We start from the raw sequence: 21117 nt of genomic DNA, 5'->3' as shown, positions 1-21117 counted from the left end.
GACGGGTTTTAGCATTATTTAGTTAATAAGCGAGCATTTCTCGCATTTAAATGCTTTTGTGAAAGTTAGTTAGGAATTGGAAACGTTTTATTTATTTTTCGTTGTTTAGGCTCGTTTTATGACCAATTTAGGCAATTACGGCCAAAATAGCATTCATAGTATAATTCCGTTATCTTTTGAAGCTAATTGGTCCGTCAAAAGTCACACCAAACGAAGCGTTTGCTCAAAATAAGCAATTGGCGGGTCAATTTAGCCTTTGGACTAATGTTATCTGGAGTTTCTGTACATGCGCAGGTATAAGTTTGGACGAAAAAGGCATCGACGGCAGTCGGCAAGCACACGGGGGCATACCGGGCAAGAATGCTCGACGAGTGGGCCTCCGTAGGCCATGCCTGCTCGCCGAGCAGGCCACCAGAGGCCTGCTCGGGCGAGCAGGATGCATGCTCCCCGAGTAGGCCGCCAGAGGCCTGCTCGGGCGAGCAGGATGCCTGCTCGCCGAGCAGGCCGCCAGAGGCCTGCTCGCCGAGCAGGGCGCTGCTCGTCGCGAGTAGCGCCTGCTCGGCGAGCAGACCTGCGGGAATTGGTCAAAAAGACCAATTCTGCCCCCACGATGCCACGACGGACCCCACGACTTCCTACCTGCATAAGGACACGAAAATAGGTCAAAAAGAGGGTCGAGCCACGCCTATAAATAGAGTTTTTCCAATGTAAATTAGTATCTTTCATTATTTGTAAATTATCTTAGCTTTCCCCTTGAATTTCCTCTCCATCTCCTCCATCTTCATCAACCTCCATTGAAGCTCCTTCAAAGCTGTTCTCGAGGAATATTCAAGGTCCGTCCTTAAGACCTAGGAAGCCGATTGCAGAGTAGACAGGTTCCTTGAAAGGGATTTTCGTATCTCCTTTTACTTTTCCTTGTTTTTACTCTTTGATACAGTCTATGAATCCTAGGCTAATTGTATCATGTGACATTATCATTCATCTTTAATAATATTTTAGCTCTTATTTTGTTCTATGATTAATTGTTTAATCTTTGTCTTACGCTTTATTCAATTGGTTTAACTCATTCAAAAGCCCCAAAATCGAGTAGGCACATATTGTGAGCTAAATCTGACCTAGTCAGAGCCTAGGAGATTGACGACCTCTTAGTTGATTAAGCCCAAATTGCTGAGCCTTAGACCTAGTTTCGGCCTTACAAGGGAATCACGCACTAGGAACTTCAGGAGGGTAAGTAGTGTTAATCGCCTTAAATACAAGTGACTTAGATTAGGTTTTTAACCAATAGACCTAATAACCTAACCTCATTATTATCGTTCATACCATGTTCCTTCGGGTAATTGCATTAGTGAAAGATCAATTAGGAGTAGTTTAACTTAATTAGGCGTAGAATAACTTAGTTAGAACTAGATAACTTAGCTAGGAGTAGCATAATTCAACCTAGGAGTAGATTAACTTAATCAAAACCAATTCAAACCCCACAAAGCCTAGATAACACCTGAGACCTAATAATTCGATACTTGTGGTAAATAAGTCCTGTGGATTCGATACCTGGACTTTCCAGATTTATTACTTGATAACGACGGGGTACACTTATCCATTAGTGAGTCTTCTTCACCGAAGGCGAATCAAGTTTTTGGCGCCGTTGCCGGGGATTTATTTCTTCTGCAATATCGAACCAAAGGTCCTTATAGAATTAACCCTTTTTCTTTACCTTATTTTCTCTTTTTCATCCACTCTAGGAAGCCCCTTTGAGCCTATATTTTTGTAGTTTATAGATTTTTCTTTCGTTCTAACCTATTTTTGCAAACCACAACTTGGTTTGCTACTTAACCCAAAATTTTTGCAAAGCTCAAATTGAGCCTTTGTTTTCTTCTAGCGCTTTATCTTTGTTTATGGCATCAAAGTAGCAAGCCAAAAGGCTAAGAAGTGAATGAGCATTACTATCCAAAAGGAAAAGAAAAACAGAAAAAGAAAAGAAAAGAAAAGAGACGAACAAAAAGGGGAGAACTTCGTTCCCCAGTTCTTAAAATCAAAACGTCTCAAAGAAAAAAAAAAGAAAAAGAAAAAAAAAATTTATGAATAAAAAGCTCAGTCACTTCATATTTGCTAAAACCATTTGAACTTTGTTTTTCTAGCGCTAGAACTATTAACCCTTGTTGTACCTTTAACCCTCTAACCACATTACAACCCAAATTCGAGGCTGTTTTTGATATCATCGGAGTCATATAGCATAGTAGAGGAACTCGGATGAACGTGCAAAATCAACGTAATCCTAAGCAAGAACATAAGCCGAGAGTAAACACTTTAGCCACCAAAATTGTGTGAATTGAGTGAACTACCTATGGTGAGGTGTTTTACTTAGCGATCCCCTCAAGCTCGTTTAATTGAACATGTGTCCTTTTGCTTAAAACTATGGCCTATGATAATTGAAATGCGGCTTTTGGATATCGTGTCTCTACTTTGTATTTCCGAATGCATGTAATTACAGATGCTCGAAATTGTGTCAAGCACCTAGTCAAACCGGGAGGTTTTCTAGCTTGCTTGTGATTGCGGGTTTAATTTTTTAGTTTACTTGGGGACAAGTAAAGTTTTAAGTGCGAGGAGGTTTGATAGGGATCAAAAACCCCTATCTTTGGGTACGGTTTTAGGACGGGTTTTAGCATTATTTAGTTAATAAGCGAGCATTTCTCGCATTTAAATGCTTTTATGTGAGTTAGTTAGGAATTGGAAACGTTTTATTTATTTTTCGTTGTTTAGGCTCGTTTTATGACCAATTTAGGCAATTACGGCCAAAATAACATGCATAGTATAATTCCGTTATCTTTTGAAGCTAATTGGTCCGTCAAAAGTCGCACCAAACGAAGCGTTTGCTCAAAATAAGCGATTGGCGGGTCAATTTAGCCTTTGGACTAATGTTATCTGGAGTTTCTGTACATGCGCAGGTATAAGTTCGGACGAAAAAGGCATCGACGGCAGTCGGCAAGCACACGGGGGCATACCGGGCAAGAATGCTCGACGAGCGGGCCTCCGTAGGCCATGCCTGCTCGCCGAGCAGGCCACTAGAGGCCTGCTCGGGCGAGCAGGATGCCTGCTCGCCGAGCAGGCCGCCAGAGGCCTGCTCGCCGAGCAGGCCGCTGCTCGTCGCGAGTAGCGCCTGCTCGCCGAGCAGCTCGCCCTGCTCGGCGAGCAGACCTGCGAGAATTGGTTAAAAAGACCAATTCTGCCCCCACGATGCCACGACAGACCCCACGACTTCCTACCTGCATAAGGACACGAAAATAGGTCAAAAAGAGGGCCGAGCCACGCCTATAAATAGAGTTTTTCCAATGTAAATTAGTATCTTTCATTATTTGTAAATTATCTTAGCTTTCCCCTTGAATTTCCTCTCCATCTCCTCCATCTTCATCAACCTCCATTGAAGCTCCTTCAAAGCTGTTCTCGAGGAATATTCAAGGTCCGTCCTTAAGACCTAGGAAGCCGATTGCAGAGTAGACAGGTTCCTTGAAAGGGATTTTCGTATCTCCTTTTACTTTTCCTTGTTTTTACTCTTTGATACAGTCTATGAATCCTAGGCTAATTGTATCCTGTGACATTATCATTCATCTTTAATAATATTTTAGCTCTTATTTTGTTCTATGATTAATTGTTTAATCTTTGTCTTACGCTTTATTCAATTGGTTTAACTCATTCAAAAGCCCCAAAATCGAGTAGGCACATATTGTGAGCTGAATCTGACCTAGTCAGAGCCTAGGAGATTGACGACCTCTTAGTTGATTAAGCCCAAATTGCTGAGCCTTAGACCTAGTTTCGGCCTTACAAGGGAATCACGCACTAGGAACTTCAGGAGGGTAAGTAGTGTTAATCGCCTTAAATACAAGTGACTTAGATTAGGTTTTTAACCAATAGACCTAATAACCTAACCTCATTATTATCGTTCATACCATGTTCCTTCGGGTAATTGCATTAGTGAAAGATCAATTAGGAGTAGTTTAACTTAATTAGGCGTAGAATAACTTAGTTAGAACTAGATAACTTAGCTAGGAGTAGCATAATTCAACCTAGGAGTAGATTAACTTAATCAAAACCAATTCAAACACCACAAAGCCTAGATAACACCTGAGACCTAGTAATTCGATACTTGTGGTAAATAAGTCCTGTGGATTCGATACCTGGACTTTCCAGATTTATTACTTGATAACGACGGGGTACACTTATCCCTTAGTGAGTCTTCTTCACCGAAGGCGCATCAGAGTTCCACCTCCAAGTCCTAAGAGACGGCTTTGAGTCTCGTTAGCTAGTTCCGAGGGCGAAATCTTCCCTTTTCATTTGCTAATTAGCTTGCACTCTTCCTATGTACTAGGCTTGGTTGTATTCCATATTTACATTTTCCATATTTATAATTTATGATTTACAATTTCTACTTCTTTATATGTGTTGATGTTTGCTACTTGTTTTGATATTCGTAATTGATTATTGTGTAGGAAGACGCGATTTCTGATGCCATTCGGGCTATCTTTAGGGATTCATATAGGTGTTGCCTTACCGGAAGTGACAAACTAGAAACCGTAGGAATTGACAAGCCACGGAACTTACGGGCCCTAATTTCTGATCCCAAGCATTAGACACGCCTTGACTAGGAACCACGTAGTCTAAGTACTTCACGGGTCGATCACACTACACGTAGTCCTCATTGCAAGAGTAAGCCATTAGCCGTATATATTTAGAATCATTGTTTATCATATTTTTAACTTATCATCATTCATATCACTTAGTGGAGTTTTTGTGACGTACATCTGTCTCACTAATAGCTTAGGAGTAGAGTTGGTTCCCATATCAAACCCAAAGTATTCATTGCTTAGATAATGTATAAAACCGAGTCGTTTAATACTTGTAGTTATAAATCTCGTGGATTCGATACCCGATCTTAACCGGATTATTACTTGATACGACGGGGGTACACTTGCCCCTAAGTAATGGCGTCTAGTAGAGATAGAGCATTTAGGAAGATCACATCCATAGTCGTAACGCACTTATCATAATATATATTTCGTAAGCTCTACCAAGGCGCCACACGCATCAGAATACACATTCCTGAATCCCCCAGACAAACTGCCTATTATCATCTCCTCTAAACTAAAGCTAGAGCAAAAAGACCAATTATTAACCATACTCCGCCAGAATAAGGAGGCCTTAGTATAGAAGGTTTCCGATATCAAGGGAATCAGTCCTGGAGTATGCGTCCACTACATACTGATGGAGGAAGTCCACAAAGCCTCAGCACAACCATAAAGACGGTTAAAGCCAAACATAAAGGAGGTGGTGAAGGCTAAAGTGATTAAATTGCTGGATGCAGGAATAATCTATCCCATATCAAACAGCGTGTGGACGAGTCTGGTGCAAGTTATTCCTAAGAAGGGAGGCATGACGGTCATAACGAACGAGTGAAATGAATTGATCCCAACTAGAATAGTCACAGGTTGGAGAGTATGCATAGATTACCGGAAACTGAATGAAGCAACAAGGAAGGATCACTTCCCTCTGCCCTTCATCGATCAAATGTTGGAAAGATTGTTAGGGTACGCATTCTATTGTTTTCTTGATGGATACTTAAGATACAACCAGATTGCAATACACCTGCTTGATCAGGAAAAGACCATATTCACCTGCCCATTCGGCACCTACGCATATCGAAAAATGCCGTTTGGATTGTGCAACGCCCTAGCTACATTTCAGAGATGCATAATGGCTATCTTTCATGACATGATCAAGAGAACAGTTGAAATCTTCATGGATGACTTCTATATGTATGGGGAAACATTCACAAGCTGTCTGAACAACCTGGAGGCTGTTCTGAGACACTGTAAGGAAACCAATCTTGTTCTCAATTGGGAGAAATGCCACTTCATGGTGAATGGAGGGATAGTTCTGGTACATAAAATTTTAGAACAAGGATTAGAAGTTGATCGTGCAAAGGTAAAAGTCATTGAAAGGTTGCATGTTCCCTCTTCAGTCAAGGACGTGCGTAGCTTTTTGGGACATGCTGGTTTCTACCGAAGGTTTATAAAGGACTTCTGCAAAATTGCACCGCCACTATCCGCCTTACACCACAAGGATGCAGAATTCAAGATCACAGAAAAGTGTGTTTAGACGTTCGAACAATTAAAGAACAGGTTGACGGTGGCACCTATCCTTGTTGCACCCAACTGGGAGTTGCCATTTGAGTTGATGTGCGATGCAAGTGATACCTGTATTGGAGCTGTTCTGGGATAGCAAATTGACAAACACTTCAAACCTATATATTATGTAAGTAAAACTCTCACTGAAACCCAGCAGAACTATATTGTAACCGAGAAAGAACTACTTGCTGTTGTATACGCTTTCGATAAATTTCGATCTTACATTGTTCTTGCCAAAGTCATTGTTTTCACAGATCACTCTACACTGAAGTACCTCCTCTCAAAACAAGATGCTAAATCACGGTTGATCAGATGGATTTTGTTGCTTCAAGAATTTGACTTGGAAATTCGGGACAAAAAGGACACGGAGAACCGTGCAACAGATCACTTGTCCAGATTGGATATGAACAAGCAAGAGGAACAACCTAACATCAGGGAAACTTTCCCCGACGAACAGTTGTGCAACATTCAGATCAGAAACACTCTATAGTTTACGGACATAGCAAACTACCTAGTCTGAAGGATCATTCCTCATCAACTGACCTACAACCAAAGAAAAAAGTTCTTCTCGGATGTAAAATACTACCTATGGGAAGAACGATTCTTATTCAGAATTTGTGCACATTAGATAGTCAGGAGATGTGTATCACAAAAAGAGGGGAATGCTCATCCTTAACCACTGCCACAATAGGGAAGCAGGAGGACACTTTTTCTGCAAATTGAACAGCTGCAAAGGTGTTAGAAGCTGGATTTTACTGGCAAATGTTGTTCAAGGATACTCACAGGTTTGTCTCATCATATGACAAGTGCCAAAAAACAGGTAACATCTCTTCAAGGAATGCCATGCCTTTGCAGAACATCATGGTATGCAAATTTTTTGACATTTGGGGAATTGATTTCATTGGACCATTCCCAAACTCTTATGGGAACAAATACATTTTAGTGGCTGTAGATTACGTGAGTAAATGGGTAGAAGCCATAGCCAGCCCCATGAATGATGCCCAAGTTGTTATCAAATTCTTGAAACAACTGTTCTCATGATTTGGGGTACCTAGAGCAGTCATAAGTGACCAAGGAACCCAGTTTTGTAATTCACAATTCGAAAGACTCCTCGAAAAGTACGATGTCACTCATAGGATAGCCACTCCATACCATCCGCAAATAAGCGGAGAGGTAGAAATTTTGAACAGGGAATTAAAACGCACCCTGGAGAAGACCGTAGGTTGTTCTCACAAAGACTGCGCGAACAAGCTGGATAACGCCCTTTGGGCCTATCGAACAGCTTTAAAAACACCAATAGGTATGTCAACCTATAGGCACCTCTTCGGTAAGCATGCTATCTGCCTGTAGAATTAGAACACAAAGCTCTGTGGGCTCTGAAATTTCTAAACTTTGACGAACAAGATGTAGGAGATCATAGGAAGCTGCAGTTAGATGAGATGGACGAATTCCGTTTGTTCTTATATGAAAATGCTCTCTTATACAAAGAGAAAACCAAACGTTGGCATGACCAACACATCCAGACAAAGACATTTGTACCAAGCCAAAGGGTGTTCCTTTACAATTCTCATCTCAAACTGTTCCCCGATAAACTCAAGTCTAGGTGGTCCGGTCCTTTCACAGTCACTCAAGTGTTCCCTCACGGAGCAATTGAAATTTCCAATTCGGCACAGGAAAGGTTCAAAGTAAATGGGCAAAGGCTGAAGCCCTATCTAACCCAAGAGAACAACTATATGGAGAATCTCCATATCCTGGAGACTCACTGAACAAGCAGTCTCACTAGTATGCTCTCCAAACACCAGTTGGAGAACAATGTTGTTGTTATGTGTTTTATTTCATTAGTGTGTTAGTTTTTTTCCTTTTTCTGATGTGTGTTATGCTAATAATAAATGAAGATAAAACATGCAGAGCAGCCAACTGACATGCAGGTATCACAAAGCCTATTCTACCCTCAAAAGCCGAAAAAGGACCAATCAATGTGAGGGGCGATGAGGACAAAGGATTCGGAACAGTTATGGTAGAAACTTCCTACTCCCCTCTTTCTTCGAGCAAACCCTTCGGCTCCCACTCCACCTACCCATTAAATACCCTCATTACCGGTATTTCTAACCTACAACACCTTCAAACCTCCACTTCCAAATTTCACCCTCACCATTCCTACTCAAAAGCCATTTCTACAATGCCAAGGGGAACAAGAACAGGACCGATCAAGAAAAAGAAGGGTACCCCTTCAGACACCAGTATGTTCTCAGATCAAGGCGAGCGCCTGAGGAATCGTTTGGCCACCTTCATAAACCCTAAGGAGAAAGCAAAATACAAACTGTTTAGTGCTATGGAATTTCAAGCTGCCCGAACCATCTGCTGGAAGAGCCTCCGCACCCTGGGGCTTGAAGATGAAATACGTGACCTGTTTGACGATGCTGGGTTGCTCGAATTCAGTAGCATCAATGAACCAGCCTACAAAGACCCGACACTTAAATTCATGGCAACGTTCTCTGTGGACACCAAAATCATAGACCCAGACGACAAGATGAAGTACAAGTTCCATCTCATGGGAGTCGACATGTTCACCTCACTCAACACATTGAACCTATACCTGGGAGCAGTCGCAGAAGAGGACTTGATGAGTGAAGAATATAAGAACAGTCTTGTCGGAATGCCAGCTGAATTCATTATAGAACACCTCATTCAACCCTAGTGATTCAAAATCTTCATAGCTGCCAATGCACCCCCTGCGATATCTTCAGAAATATCTGGCATCCACCCTATTCGGCAGGGCCAACCAAAGCTACATTCGCAACAATGACTTGTTTGTTCTCTAGTGTATGGTAAATGCAAAAAGGATCAATGTGGGACATTGGATTCGTATTCACCTGGCTGGCATTGAGAGAACAACCAACCAATGTTTATTGTGCGGTCCTTTCATCACAAAGATCGCAAAAAATGTGGGGTTGTTCAACCCGCTCTAGCACTCTCTCACACTGGCTAAAACCATGGAGCTGTTTGACTGCAAAGCAATGAACAAGCTCTCCATCTGCCATAAAGTGGGCCGGAACTGGGTCCTGGTGGTTGAGGAAGCACCTGCAGAACAATCGGCCAAGAGAAAAGCCTCGGGGGAACCACGCTATGTTGAGCCGATTCAGATGGCGTACCCGTACAGCAAACACAAAATGCTTGATAGCGGGGAAGGGCTGATGGATGCAGGGGACATTTAAATGAGACAAGTGATGAACTATGTGGGGCCATTGTTCGAACATAATAGGCACCTCTACGAAAGGGTCAAGGCTCATGATGGAGAAATCGCTGCTTTGAAATCACTAATGAAAGAACTACAGTACAAGCCTGTACCCTTAAAGGAACAAGCAAGCAGCACCCCTGTAGCACCTTCCCCATCCAAGACCATGTTCCCTGATCCTACCGATGGTAAGAACAATGACGGTGAGACCCTAGTAAAAAGGGGAGAGGAAGAAGTCTCCTCTCCAATTACCGAAGCACTCTTCCTTCACCGTGTGGATTCTTTTATTTGGTAAGGTGTTCTTATTTCTATCTCTTTACTTCTGTCATAAGCAGCTAAGTATGTCTTCTTTCCATATGTTCTTGCATTAGGGACAATGCAATTCTTTGTGTGGGGGAAGGGAACTGAATATGTTATTATATGCTTCATTGTTTTAACAGTTGCCCATATACACTATGTATGTAATTGTTCTACACCATTCATAACTGTTTTGGGGGTAAACATACTTAACCTTGCCACATTAAAATACCCCCCAAGTTTTTGTTTTGTAGAGAAAAGTTACCACTTCGAACAATCACACTAGCAGCAATGTAGGACATTTTAGCATTAATAATTGCATCCCAAGAGTCAATAGGGTCAAGGACTAAACTTATAAAGACTACTCGTTCTCACCATCCATTGAAAATGAATTTTAGCATGTTTAAGGAAACAACCTTTAAATCTAGAGCTCCAATATACCAATCAAGTGAGGAATTGAGCCAATATAATTTAATTTTTTTTCTGAGAGGACCTTCTTGAACAAAGAGTTTAAGACTTGTTTTGGATTCCTGTTCAGACCTTAGGAAAGGAACTCAATACCAGCATGATTTGGGCATTAGGATATTCCCCAAATAAGCGTACATAACAACCCTTTTCTCCACACCATTAGAACAACCACATTTGAAACATTCGTTCTCCTTGGCTAAACCTTCTTAAACGCCACCAAAGCCATCATTACTATCCCAAAAAGAACCCCCAGAAGACTATCAAACCCACAATAAAAAGAATTTGAGCCAAGAAAATCATCATTAATTGAATTATATTGTGAACTAAATACAAATGAAAAGGCAAGCCAAGCACGAAAATCATCAAAATCCTTGTCAAAAAGCATCCAACAAAACAAGAAAACAATCATTGGGAATCGCACAATCTTAATCTTGCTCAAAAATTCAATTAAAAAGTTTGGCAGTCCTTGTTATCCGTAAATCACCTTTCACTCCACACCCAACCACCCTAGCCCCATTAGAACCCGCAAAAGTCCCAATGAGGGTATAGACTCCTGTACAAAGTGTCGAACAAACCGATTCTCAAGTCTAAAGAACACACCTGTTCTTGAACTGGTTGCATAAGAGAAACAGTAAACACACTAAACACCTTCCCTGGACTTTGTGATCAGACTGCAAATTGAACATGTTTGAAATACAGAACTCAATGAAACATAATGTAAAACAAGTAAGGATGTGAACAACGGTAGTTGGAAACAAGCAAGTTCTTTCTGATCATATATTATCTCATGTTCCTGCAAATATTTCTAGTTATTCTAACCTACATAGAAGTCAGTTTTGATGTGAGAAGGCAACATCTCTATAGAAACATTGCTCGAGGACAAGCAATACATTGTTTGGGGGTATTTTGATAAGTGCAAAATGTGTATACTATTCTTGGCAACTTTGGGCATAAAAAGAACAATAATACAACATATCATTCTCATAATATACATTTTTCCACAGATTATTTATGATAAAGCAGTTGCCTATTCAGTAGCAGAATGCACATGGTGAACAAGTAGGAAAGGAGTGTAGAAAGAGCAGAACAAGGGCGAGAACAAGAAACCCGCGGGTGCAGCTTGTATCCAAAATCGTGTAGATCAGTCATCCCTAAAATCATTGGAGACCTTTCCTGAAGAAAAGTTAATGCTGGAGGCAGAACAACCATCCCTCACAGAAGAAATGATAACGCATGGGCTGACTGCTGTGCTGCAGACTGTTCTTGACTGTCAGAACAGTCTGCTAGACTATTTTATTTTAGCTTGAACAATTATTTCCTGGATAATTTCGGGCTAGTTAAGGAGCCCTCATTTTGTATGTTGAGCATTCAGATTCTTGGATCTGAACCTTAGCTTTGTAATTTGTTTTATGTGTTTGAATGAATTGTTGTCGTCCTCATTATAATTTTGTCTTGCCTCATTCAATCATGAGTGAGTAATTCATTAGACAGGTATGCAGTGGAGCAGAAACAGGTAAAAGGGCAAGTTAACTTCCCTCTAAACTCATTAAGTATACTTAGCTTGGCTGTTCAATGAGTAATTAACGCTAAATAGGAGCAGCTAACATGTTTCTTAGCAGAGCAACTACAAGGAGACTCTCTTTGCAAAGCTGAACTTTCATTGAGCACATTTAATTATGAAATGGAGACGTAATTAATTAAATGTTAAAGGTTTTAGTTGTTCCAATTAAATGCTTTCCTGTTCTTAAAGCTTAAAGATAGATCGATTTCAATGAGACTTATTTTGATTGTTTTTAAAGAATATTGGGAACAAGGGACACCTGACTCAACTGGTTTTCATGAAAGATACTTTAAGCCAAAGTTGTTTCTACTTAATGAACAATGAGTGGAGTGCCTGTTCTATGTCATTTATGTGCATGCTGTGTACCTGTTCCTCTCACATCTGAAGTTAAATTCATTTTCTTTGCTTGTTTTAATATTTCATCGTGTCAAATTACACCACAACTTAACTTAAGCGATTGGTTACTCTTAAAACTTGGCTATACTCATCTTTATAAGTGTTTGGGTGTGCTTGTTCTATCCTCGTGAAGACGATATCTTACTTATCATTTTATTACTTGTACCTAGTGCATTTGTTAGTGTTCACATTTTAGGACAACACTTGGGCCAATGAACTAAAGTAATAACCTCGCTAAATGCATTAAGTAATACAAATATTTAAATCCTTAAGGGCCCAATGAAAATATAAATTAATAATTATTGAATTACATACAAAAATATATATATAAATACTAAACCTTTTCATTTGCTATGTACATAACTTAGTTTTAAATGCATTAAGTTTCACCAAAAAAATTGAACGTCTGATGTCTTTTGATTTTTCTTACCACATACAATGTATGCATTTTACAATGAAAAATTATCTATAAAATAATAAATATTGATTTATCATTGAATGAATAATTTATTCATTTATTGATAAATAAATAATCTCGTTTAATGAATATTTTTTTTCAGTCCTAAGGATATGCATTTATTGAGGTTTTACTGTACATATCTAGACTATGTTTGTGTGACTTTCCCAAAATACCCTTACCTTTTCATCTTCCCTCTTCCCCGTGCTGATTACACGAATGTTGCTCTTCCCCAAATGATTCACAAACATTTTATCTTCCTCACTTCCTTTAAATTTCTCAAAATCTGCACCATTTCTCCACATCACCATGTATTTCTCTTCTTCCTCTCTTCATCTCTTGATTCTTCATCTTCCTACTCCCAGAAAACAAAGCTATGGTTCTTCATCTTCCTGTTCCTGCTTGTTCCTAGGTTTCTTTCTTCTTGTGACCATCGAAGAAATGGTTATTCTACGTTATTTTCATCATTTTCCCCGATTTATCATATTGTTATTGTCGATTTTAAGGGTGAAAGGCACGAAAAATATAAGTATCTACTGTTTTCTTTGCGTTTTTCCAGAAAATCACTTCATGTAGTCAATGATTTCGTGAAGATCTGCGATGAGAAAGAGCCTGAAACGTGACGATCTACTTAGCGAATTGATTATTTCGCGAAGTCTGCGAGTATAAAAGTTTATGATTTCACTCGCATACTTCACGAAAGCATCGATATGCAATGTAGATCGTCACGTTTCAGACCTTGCAGATTTCGCGAAAGCATCGATTCGCTAAGTAAAATCATCCTCTTCCTTGCACATTTATATTCGCATGATTCCCTAATCCTCATTTCGCAAAGCCAAATCGTCTTTTTTTCTGCCTAAAACGATTAATTTTTTCTCAAGGTGGTTGAATACATAATATTCTTTCTGGAAGGCCACGTACTGGGGTGAAGGGGAGATGACTTTCGTTCCTGTATAGGGAGAAATTTCCCTCAAGATTGGCCACATTCACTTTAAAATGATTCGTTAAGAGAGATTGTGCCAATCTTGGTGTGCACAATGGGAAACGTCCATCCCAAAAAGTCTGGACTTCCATTTATCATCTCAAAAAGTCTGGACTTCTAGTACAGAGAGAATTTTCCATCCAGATTCGTCAGGTTCACTTTGAAGCAATTTGTCAGGAGTTTATTGTGGCAATCTTGTTGTCACTATGCCATTTTCCCTTTCACATGACACAAGACACATGACAGGCATTTGTTTTCGTGTCGTCTGAATATGTTTTGTGACAGTATTTTAATTCTATATCATCGAAAGGCGAAATAAAAAATGCGCTCGCGTCTCAGATGACGTTACGGTTACAGTATGCTGTCATCCCAAAAAAACGCGATTTTGATGGCAAAGTCACTTAAGCATCAGATGACACTTCGAATAAATGACTGTAATTGTTGTAAGAAAATAAAAAAGCGGCAACCAAAACTTAGAAAAGCGGGGGAGCAAAAACTCTAACTTTTAGTTTGCGCACTTCAAAAAAGAACGGGGTATATAAGGCCAATTTAGCCTAAACCTAGTCTTTCGATCCTCCTCTTCTCCTTCGATCTCCACCTCTGCAAAAGCCCTAAACACAATTCATCTTCTCCTGCTTGGTTTATCTCTCTCAATCGGGTGAATCGTCTTCTAACTCGTTAATTCTTCATCTCGGTAAGGTTCGTTTTAGGGTTTATTTAACACATTACGCTATGTTTATGACGATTGTTCTTGAAATTATTAGACTATCTGCATGTTAGTTTTGACTTAATCTACTGCATATTCTTTCTATAATTCGAAGTTTGTTTGCTTAAAATTAGGTATTGACATTCTGAAATAAGGGTTTTATGTGGTTTTAGTATATCTAGTTATTTTTTGTGTTTATCTGGTTTTTTGGCAATACTGTTCTATTTGGATGATTCTTTCATGTACTTTTGATGCTGGGTTTACTTTGGATGGTTCTTTCATGTACTTTTGATGCTGGGTTTACTTTGGATGATTCTTTCATGTACTTTTGATGTTGTGTTTACTTTGGAGATTATTCTTTAATGTACTTTTGATGCTGGGTTTATAGTCTTTCAGATACATTTTCATATACATTTTAGATTTCTCTGCTGTTTTATGTTTGTCAATGTATGTGTTTATTGTTAATTATTAGTTAGAATACAACTGATTATAGATTATGTTTGTTCAAAATGGATAAATCATGGATGGTGGCTGATAGGAGATCACTACAGTTTAGAATAGGCTTACAAGAGTTTCTGAACTTTGCAACTGCTAATGCTACAAACTCAAACTATATTTTTTGTCCTTGTGTCAAATGTTGTAACCTCAGAGGTGGTAGTATTGACTTTATTAAGGATCATTTAATCTGTAATGGAATTATGAAAACATATACAACTTGGGTATGGCACGGTGAGTGTTCTATTGCAGACTCAAATCATATAGGTGAGAGTTCTGAAACAGTTGAAATGAACCATGACTTAGGGAGAGACTTAGAAGAAGATGGGTGCTCAGTAGAGTCAGATGAATTTATGCATTTTGTTCATAATGGAGACAAGCCTTTGTATCCTGGTTGTATTAAATCCACCAAGATGAATGGTTTACTACAAACCTTTAATCTGAAAGCTAAACATGGTCTGACAGAGTCTTGTTATACTGACATTTTATTGTTGTTTCACACCCTACTTCCTGATGGGAATGAAATGCCATAGTCTGCCAATGAGGAAAAAAAAAAACTCTTCATGCTTTAGGGATGAAATATGAGAAGATTGATGCATGTCCAAATGACTGCATTTTGTATAGAGATGTTAATGAGGGTGCCACTCAATGTCCATCATGTAATGTCTCTAGGTGGAAACTAGCTAGGAATAATACAGAGAAGGTAGGGGTAGCTGCTAAGACTTTATGGTATTTTCCACCAATCCCAAGGTTTAGAAGAATGTTTCCGTAACATCCCTAAAACCCTAACATATGAGTCTTCCCACATTCATATATGTTTTCATGATTGAATACATGCATTTTAGATTCATCTCATTGTCATTAGAAGTTTCATATTCATAATGCGATTACCGTGCGATTAGGAGGCGATTAGTGTGTTGTTAAGATGTAACGATTGGTTAATTGAGTTTGGACTTAAATGAATGAATGCACATATCCTTAATTGATTAAATTAGACTTTAGGAGGGCTGAATTTGAGGTTTGTGAGCAAGCACGAGGTGTCACCCCAATATTAAGACAAAATACACATCTTCATTTTCCAAATGATGTGCACAACTCAATCCTTATGATATTCAGCCACAATTTCGACCAAAGCTTCAGAAAAACCTTCCTTGTTCATACCCTAAACCTCTCCAAAGAAAAATCTTCCAATTTCTTCCATTTTCAAGCCAAACACGTCAAGTTAGGAAGCATACTGGGTGATGGACACAAGTTGAAGGTTAGTATGTTGTTTTAGCTTGTTTTCTATGAGTTGGAGATTCTGAAATACCTAGGTATGATTATAGGATTTGTTTTGGATTTTTTGTGATTGAGTTTGTTGATTTTTGGTGTTGTTTAAAGTGGTTATAGGCTGTCCAAATGAAAGATATGTATCAAGTTCCCTAAACAGAAATCTAGGGTACTGCTTTCAGTCATTTTGGAGCATGTTTTTCATATTGATATTTTTCGAATTTGAAGATACATAAAGAATAAACTATGTTTCTATATGTGTTATGAAACCCTCTGTAAAATATGGGACTTTAATTCCATATACAGAGGAAGAAAACCTAGATGGAACATGACTGCCTCGAAATTGAATGTCATATGAGGCAGCCATGTTGATGTAGCATTTTGAGGACCTTAGATTCCGAATTTGAGAAAGTTTCTCTATACAAACGTGTTCCTAACTACTGGAAGTATATGTTTGTAAAAGGATGTGACAATCCATTATGTTTAGTGTGAGCTAGGTTGAGTGAATTATGGTAGATGCAAATCTGGGTAGTCTGTTTCTTGGCTGGAAACATGACAGAATCATTTTGCATGCCATATATGATGTAGAAGTGATCTTAATATGAATTTTGGATATGTTATACCCATATATCTCTAGTTTCAGTAGGTTTAAGAAACATGGCATTTGGATTCATATAGAGAACGTTATGGCAGAATGTGTGCAAGTAGGTCATGTGATGATCGAAGACAAAAGGATTAGATTGCATGAACTTTGTGGAGTTAGTGTCTTGTAAATCATATAACATTCATTAATTTATATTTTCATTAAGTTTATGTTAAGGCTAATTGTATAAATGTTATATGACATTAGGAGGGCAAGGTGAAATTGAACGCACACCTGATCGTGTAGAATAGATCGACCTGAGTGCGACGGTAAGCATATTGCTTATATATGTGTATGAATGTATTGTGCCTTGTAACTTGTTGAGTGTGAGATGTGGTTGAATCTGATGTGAATGATGTGGATAATTTTTTAGTGTTTGTGATACGTTGTGATAGATAATAAAGTGATATGATTGAGTATGTTGCAGTGTTATGAGTAAATACGGCGTGTTGAGCCTTGTGCACATACTTGAACTGGATAATGGTTGGATTAGAAATGAATATGAGCTTGCTTAGATGGATATGTGAAATGGTCCAAGTTGAGAGTGCTATCCGAATATTGTGAGCCGAAAGCACATGTGTTGAGATATATGAGTACGTGAGTTGAGTGTAACTCCTCCGTAGCACAGATGATTGTATTCCGAATTTAGTGAGCCGAAATACAGATTGGGCCCAAGGACCATTTTATATATATTGTCTAAGTATAGTAAGACCTTTCTAAAATAAATATTACTATACTAAGTGAAACAAGTGAATATCTTTCTATTGGAAATTCTAACTTGGTACTGATGATATATTTTGATCTGTGTTCTTTACATTGTATACATATATGCGTAATATGTTTATTGAGTAGGCAGCTCACCCCTTGCCAACAGATTTTACAGGTTAGGTGGAGTTCTTCTTGCTTAAGGTCGCACCGGCAGTGTCAGTCCATTCTCATCTAGGCATTTTGGAGTCTTGTGATGTACTTTTGTTTTGTAAATCCTCTATGTAGGATAATGACTTAAACGTGTATTGTAAATTGTAAATGCTTTCTCTTATGTATAATATGTAAAGTTTATATGAGATTGAAGTTTATATGATTGAGAATTGAAAGCATGTCTATAACTGATATTGTGTGAGATATCATGTGATCCAAGTGAGGGGGTTACAGTTTCAGTCCATAGTTACCGCTAAGGAACTTACTTGGCACTCGACTGGTAGGAAAAAGGATGGATTGATGAGACATCCAGCTGATTCCCCAACTTGGCAAATGATTGACACTAAGTGGCCAGATTTTGGTAGTGAACCTAGGAACCTTAGGATAGGACTATCTTCAGATGGTTTTAACCCATTTGGCAATCTTAGCAGCACCTACTCGTGTTGGCCAGTCATAATGGTTGTTTATAACCTTCCGCCATGGCTATGTATGAAACGAAAGTACATGATGTTAACTTTGTTAATTTTCTAACCCAAGCAGCCTGGAAATGATATTGATGTGTACTTTCAGCCTTTAATAGATGACCTAAAAGTCCTGTGGGATGATGGAATTGATCGGGTGTATGATGCAGTGAAAGGAGAATACTTTAGGTTGAGATGGGTCTTGTTGTGGACTATTAACGATTTTCCCGCTTATGGGAACTTATCAGGGAGCATTGTTAAAGGGTACAATGCATGTCCTATATGCATTGACCAGACCAAACCGATAAGGTTGAAGTATTCTAAAAAGATGGATTATATAAGGACTCGTAGGTGGACTGCAAAAAACCATCCTTATAGGAAACAAGCTTCTGCTTTGGATAATACTGTAGAAAAGGATGATCCTCCTAAACCATTAACTGGGGAGGAGTTATATGAAAGAGTTCAATGCTTGCACAAAGCTAATGGGAAGGGTGAGAAATCTGTTCCGTATAAGGATGACCCTGAGTCTAGACCATGTTGGAAGAAGAAGTTTGTATTCTATGAACTAGAATATTGGAATTTCCTTCCAGTCAGGCATAATCTAGATGTAATGCATACTGAAAAGAATTGTTGTGAGTCTATTCTTGGGACACTATTGAACATACCGGGTAAAACAAAGGATGGAGTTGCAGCTAGAAATGATATGATTAATATGGGGATCCGTACTGACTTGAAACCCACATCTGGTGAGAAGAGAGAAGTTGTGCAACTGGGCGAGAACCAATATGATGGATGGAATCAAATGTATAACCAAAACTTTTGGACCTGAGTTGTTCGGAGTAGAACGAAAGCAATTATTAATGCCTAGCGATTTATATGCAATGTTACACTTTCATGAGATGGCCGCATGCACAATTACATTTTACATGAGGTACATAAATGCAATACACAAATTTATTAATTTGGATATCTATTTCATCAACACTTATACATGTATTTGCTCAGTCATCTATACCATGTATTGAAAAAAGCACAGATGGAAGAAAGGGTGTTATTTGTTGATCCATTTACAACTTTTGCTCTTGGAACTAAGAAAACTCCAACGGACCGCTCGAAGGAGTTGATGGGTCGGTTCAAACAGGGTGGTGCTAATTCTATATTCCTTATTCCTTACAACTCAGGGTAACTATGAATCTTTTATACTGTGTGTTTATCAGTTGATTAACTGATATTGATACAACTGAAATGGATAATGTTTGCAGATCATATTGGACTCTCACTGTTGTTGACATTGAGAAGAAAAAATCATATTGGTTAGATCCATTGAAAAGGAGATTGCCAAATTCCACAGAATGGACGGATATTGTGAGCAAGTAAGTTACCAAATGCCTCTAATATGTACGCCATTCAAATAGTTACTCACATAAGTTATCATGTTGTTACGCTTGTTGCAGTGCGATGAAGTTCTATTATGCACAGAAAGACCCAAAAAAGGTGACGAAGACCAAGCTGAAGATGACACCGCTTCTAGTGAGCTTTACAGTTACACAAGCAAGTGTATATTGTCTTTTTTGGGGTCTAACCATTATATTTCGTGCCACAGGGGATACTTGAGCAACGAGATGATAAAACATGTGGTTTTTGTATAATGCTGCATATGCGGGAGATCGTCATGGATAAGGAATTAAACTTTGTTGCAAAGGTACCATAATTCATTACCATAATATTATGTTCAGATATATGCAGTTGTTATCAGTGATATAGAGCAAATTCCTAATAGTAAAGCATTTATGTTTTGCAGTGGATAAACAAGTGTGGATTGACTTACAGCCATTCGGATTTGGATCATCTCCGCACAGAATGGGCAGATCATATGCTTTACTTGAAGTGACAATGGATTGTGTATGTAATCCTGTTTTCGTACAATATGATAATCAGTTTGGGGTACACCGTTGTTGTGCATATTTTGGGTCTTTTTTGATGTACAATGATATCCCACTGGTTCTGTGTATATATTGTGCACAACTGGTGTACATGTTATGTAAATAATGGATAGTTAAGTTATATATATGAAGTTTATAGCTTGGTTATAATTGGAATATTAGTATCATGTAATTTCAATTGCAGTATGTACAAGTGCATTAAAGGGTTACAAGTTATGTGACATAGTTAGGATAAAAAATCTGGCGTCTAATGCATCAATGAATGAGTGCAAAATTAAAAAAATTGTCATATTATGACGCGTGAGACGATACCAGGTTAATGAAATACTGTCATAACTAAAACGCTAAGATGACATTAATAAAAAAATAGGACTGTCGTCTTACAATTAACGTAGTCAAATTTCATTGACTTTTATGACATTTGATTAAATGAAAAATGTCATGTGAAATCCACGCACAAGACAAAAAAAATTAAAGACAACGTCAACTGAAACATCTTTGAACGACAGCAACAAATAGGAAAACTATCGTCGTGACTTATCTACAATGACACAAACAATAATAAAAAATATCGTATGACAAGAAAAAGGTCTATGGTTTTACATACTACAATGACGGTGTATATAAAAAAGCTGTCATTAGAAATTATCCAATACTACGGTTTTAACAAAGTCGAACATCGTTGTAACATGGAAAAGATGACAGACGCTTCGGAAGCGCATGTCGTCTGTCGCGTCGAAAGATGACAGAACTCGACCATCGTCTGATGCCTTATCAGACGGCAGCAAGCCCTGTGACAGATTTATATCGTGCGGAAGACGGTTTTGAACCGTCGTCTGAAGAGGGTTTTGGTGTAGTGTGTAAATTTTGATAATGTTATGATTTTAATGTTAGAATCCCTTATTGTTTGGTCTTTTTTGTTATATACCACTTCGCAAATACTCTTAAAAACACGTCCAGATTTCGCATATGCGGATTAAAATCATCTACTAAACCAAACATTAGCTTCACATACATCGCGAAAGCATCGATTCGCGAAGTCAGACGGGAGGGAGACGGCCGCGCCATAAAATTACAAACATATTGAGGGTATTTTGGGAAAGTCACACA

This window comes from Euphorbia lathyris, chromosome 3, assembly GCF_963576675.1.
Source record: "Euphorbia lathyris chromosome 3, ddEupLath1.1, whole genome shotgun sequence".
NCBI classification, from domain to species: domain Eukaryota; kingdom Viridiplantae; phylum Streptophyta; class Magnoliopsida; order Malpighiales; family Euphorbiaceae; genus Euphorbia; species Euphorbia lathyris.
Note: the sequence above shows the minus strand (reverse complement) of the source record.